Source organism: Equus asinus, chromosome 21 (genome assembly GCF_041296235.1).
Source record: "Equus asinus isolate D_3611 breed Donkey chromosome 21, EquAss-T2T_v2, whole genome shotgun sequence".
Taxonomy (NCBI): domain Eukaryota; kingdom Metazoa; phylum Chordata; class Mammalia; order Perissodactyla; family Equidae; genus Equus; species Equus asinus.
Window position 1 is genome coordinate 11,681,194 of NC_091810.1, and position 5,086 is coordinate 11,686,279.

Below are 5,086 nucleotides of genomic sequence, written 5' to 3' on the forward strand. Positions count from 1 at the left end.
CACACTGGTTTCTGTTTCTCTTCCTTAAATAGACCAAGCTTGTTCTTGCCTGCAGGTCTCTGCGTCTGTCCCCTGCCTGGCTGCTTCTTGTCACATGACTCCTCCTTGACACCCTAGCTGAAGTAGCTGTTCAGTCTCTGTCACATGATGCCCTTTTATTTCCTCAGAGCACCGTCACTCTCTAACATGATCATATTCATTTGCTTGCTTCCTAGTTGGTCATCAGCCTCGCCCCACTAGAATGTCAGTGTCATGAGGATAGAGCCTTGCTCGTAACATTCCCTGCAATGTCCTGAAGCTGACTCAGTGCCTGGCATAAATTGTAGACACCCCTTTACAGAAGTAACCCCAAGACACACACCCTGTGAGAATACAGTTGCGCCGGAATGAGACTGGACCCTGTTCTTTGCCTAGCTCCGGTTCTAGAAAGGCGAAGGTTAGGAAGCAACCACTTGTGACCAGTGGGTCTTGGTTTATCTGGGACTGTGCCAGCCTGGCCCGGGGTCAGGATGCACAATTTCTGTATTAGCCGGAAAAGGCTGGGTCTACCCCGACGTGTGCCTGCATGGATAGGCTGTGGGGAGTTGGGGTCACCCTAGAGTTTCTGCTGGAAGTTACCCGCATCGCTCCTGCTCACATTCAGTTGGTGAAAACAAGTCATAAGCCACTTCCTACCCTCAGGGGGCAGGAAACGTCCCTCCTACCACGTGCTGAGAAGGAGGAGAAAGGAAATATCTGTGACCAGGCTGAGTGATCACCCTTCATCTTTATTTTCATGTTTTTTGAGACAGTACAGACGTCCTGCAGGGAAGATGTTTGCTTTTCTACATTTTATACTCTCAGTTTGGGGCCGCACATGTAGGTTTTTGTGGGGTTTTGTTTGTGGAGTGACCGAGGGTACCTATTTCAGCCCTCCCTTCAGGGCAGGGCAGTGAGTTCTTCACCACAGTATCCCCTGCACACAGGACAGAGTGTGGCATCCGCCAAGTTCAATGCATGGTGGTTGAATAAACACACATCTGACTCCCAAGTTCTGTGCTTCGCCCTACACCAGGCTGGGGGCGGTCATCCTTTCTAGGCCATGGCTGACAGCAGGAGATGCTGCGACAGAACTGGGGATCCAAAAATAATGCAGGTAAGATGATACTGCCCCACTGTGAGAAGCAAAGGGGTACAATCGTCTCCTAACCATCGAGGGCAAACTGGCAGCCAGGAAGGCTGAGCAGGCCACCAGGACAGACACGGTCAGTAGTCGGCAGAGTGCCCACAGTGGTTCCTCGGTCTGTGTGCTGAGAGTTCATAGAGGTGAAGGTGAAGCAGAAGCCCCTGAAACTTCCCACCACCCACCTGCCTCAGCCAAGATAGTAAATAAAAAACATCACATACCAGGGAAAACGGCAGGTTAGTGGCGCCCTCAAAGACCTAAAGCTTAGGGGAAGTTGACCCCACCATATCCCTATTTAATTCCTCAGTCTGCGCTTAAAAAAACACAGAAAATGGGAGTGGATTGCTGCAAACCCAACCAAGTAGGAGCCCAGTTGCAGCCGCTGTGCTGGTGTGACTGCTAGCCCAGATCAACAGGGCTCAGGCACCTGTGGGTGGCCTGCGATCTGACCAGCCCTATCAGGAGCTGGGAGCCTTTGCAGGGAGGGACAGCCGTTTACATTCATGGTCTTGCCCCAGGCTATGGTCACTTTCTCACCCGGTGTCACAATATACATAGTCTGAAGGGCCCTGGCCATCTGGACGTTCTGCAGAACAGTGCATTGACTTATTATATTGATGACATCCTGCTAATCTGGCTGGATGAACAAGAAGTAACATGTAAATGAAAACCTTGATGAGACATATGTGCTCCAGAGAGTGGAAGATAAACTATGAAGATTTGGGAGCTTGCCACATCAGTGAAACCTGTGGAGGTCCAGTGGTCTGGGGCATACCAGGACATCCTCTCTAAAGTAAAGGACGAATGACTGTATCTTACACAACCCATCACAGGAAAGGGAGCAAAATGCTGGAATCCACCCTTTGGGTTCTGGAGGCAGCATATTCTACACCTGGAAATGGGGCTCTGACTGCTATATCTCTGGGTGACATAAAAGGCTTCCAGCTTTGAGTGAGGCTCAAAGCGGGAAAGAGCGGTCCCAGAGGCGACAGGACCCTCAGACCCTACGATATTAAAGGCCCTCTAATGGTAGGGGGAAAAGATGCTGTATAAAATTTATGGCAAGCCCTAGGGGGAAACCACAGTGTAGACCCCTAGGGTTCTAGAGAGGGGCCAGGCCTTCTACTGCAGAGAACTATACCCAAATTCAAAAGCAACTCCACCAGCTACCAGACCCTGGTAGAGAGGACCAGGGAGCATCACGTGACCAGGAGGCCGGAGCTGTTCCTCATGAACTGGGTTCTATCAGGCCCACTGAGTGGTAAATTCAGGTGGGCCCAGCAGCCATGCATGGTGCGATGGCTGCTGGTCCGTTGCAGAGCCATATCATCTACCACTGTCACACTAGTGCCTCTCCCTCATTCACACCAATGGCAGATTGGGAGGTCCCTGTGACCGCTGACAAAGGAGGGGAAAGGCTGAGTTTGCTCAGAGATGAGCTGGCTCATTATGTGGGTCAGATGCAAGGCCTGGAGCGGGAGCAGCCACATGGAGACTTCGAGGATGAAAGCCACAGGCTGCCGACGGTGGAACCAGAAGTTCCAAAGCAGACATGTCCTTGATGACGTTCAGTGTTGGATGCCTACTGATGTGAGAAAGATAAAACCCCAAGATGACATGCACCCAGACTGGGTCTAACTTGACTGTTGGCTGGGGTCCTTGGTTCCTCACTCCATGGGCCCGTCACAGGTCTGCCTGCGTGTCCTTAGGACATGGCAGCTGGCTTCCCTCACAGTGAGTGATCTAACAGATCACTTAATCTCTGAAGTGACATCTAATCACTCTGTCATAGGCTATTGGTCACACAGACCAACTCTGTACAATGGGGAGGAGATTATGCCAAGGTGTGAATGCCAGAAGGCAGAGGTCACTGGGGGCCACATGAGAGGCTGCACCCCACCGTCTTCCACCTTTCTATTTCTCCTACTCTCCCTCCCATTAGCATTTAAACATGCCCAAGTATCTCTCATCTCAAGAAAAGTCCTTCCTCAGCTCCACATCCCACTCTGTTACTGCCCCATCTCCCACAGCCCAGCTTCGCCACAGAGCTGTCCATGTTCACCCTTCTCACCTCCCAGCAGCCTACTCCTCAACACACTCCAACATGGTGTCCGACACCAAGCTGGCATAGCCAGGGACACCAATGGCTCCTAGTCCTTACCAAACTTGACCACTTGGCAGGTTGTCACCTACTGACCCCATCTACCCCCAGTAGGCAGACTCTGAGATGGCCCCCAATGATCTCCTCCCCTTGACAGTGGGTTAGACCTAGCAATTTGCTTCTAACAAACAGAATATGGCAACAGGGATGGAATGTCACTTCCAAGACATCACTTCTGCTTGTATGGCCTCTCTCACCTTCTCATTCACTTCCTCTGAGCAAAGCCACGTTTTGAGCTGCCCTATGGAGAGGCCCACATGACAAGGAACAGAGGAGGCCCCAACCAAGAGCCAGTGTGAAACCGTCCTCTCCAGCAGCCTAGGAGGAATTACATCCTGCCACATGAGGGGCCTGGAAGCAGATCCTCCCTTCAGGTGAGCCTGCAGCCCTCACCTGCACCTTGAGTGCACCACTGTGGGAGACACTGAGGCAGAGGCAACCAGCTCTACCATGCCCAGGTCCTGGACCCACAGACACTGAGACAATACATGGAAATTGTTTTAAACTGCTAGGTTCCAGGATAATTCGTTATGCAGCAATGGCTAATTAATACAGTGCCACCCGCCATCTCTTCTGTGGCTTCTCAGGAGCTCCCTGCATCCCTGCTCCTGTCCAGCATCCTTTGTTGGTGCCACTTAACTGCTGGGGCTCCTGGGTCCCAGGCCTGGGCCTCCTTCTCTTCTCACTGCACTTGCCCCCTGGATTAGCCAACCCCCAGGCGATCTGCGGCTGCAACCCAAACTCCCTCTCAAGCCCCAGACCTGAACATCCAGTGGCCTCCTGGATATCTCCACTCAGGGCCCACGTTCAACACAGCCAGACCAAACTCATCCTCTTTTCCCCCAAATGTTGTCTTCCTCTGCGTTCCCCATCTCAGAGGTGGCGCCATCATACCCTAGTCTCCTAAATCAGAATCCTGGTGTTCTCCTGGATGCCTCCCTTTTGCCATCCTCAAACCCCAAGACCAAAAGACTCCATCCAGCCCTCATCACCACTCCTGTCCCCATTCGGGGGCCCACCCAGAGACGCCTGTTTAGTACACTAAAGCGCCAGGCCAAGAGGGCGGAGATCCAGCCCCGCCCTGCTCACCGAGGGATCCCAAGCTACCTGTAACTAGGAAGAACCACAGTAATCACCTCCACCGCGGGCGGCCTGAAGGATTCTCCTAAAACCCACACTGGCTCCCCTCTCACCCTGCTCGAAACCTTTCCGTGGCTCTCCACTGTCCTCAGGGTAAAGCTCACACTCCCTAGAAAGACCTGGGAGATCTTTTGTGTCCTGGGCTCTCTGAGCTCAAGCCTTGTCCCTTCTTCCGCATCACAAGCTCTTTAACCAGAACTACAGACGACCTTCTTTCTATCCTGAAGATCCTCCCCGCATCTCTGCTCCCCTCGGTGAGGATAACTCCCACTAGAACACCAGATGTGGCCTCCTACAATCCCAGAGCATTTGGGGCTTTAAGTGCCCAGCCTGAGTGCTTTCGGAGAAGTTGAAACGGGCTGTCCGTTCATAACACGGTAACAAGACCTCAGAAAACACGGCTCTGAGCCCCAGTTGCCTCGTCTGTAAAACGACCATAGCGTGAGCAAGGAGGGGTCGCCAGCAGGCGGGGCTGGTCCTCACCGCCCGCCCCCGCAGCTCCGCCTCCCGCACCCGTGCCGGCCAGCGCAGCGCAGACCCGGGGCAGCCCCTCGCCTGGCACGCACGGGGCCCGGGCGGCGTGGGCGGGGCCCCCTCTGGCCCGGCCCCCGCGCGCCGGC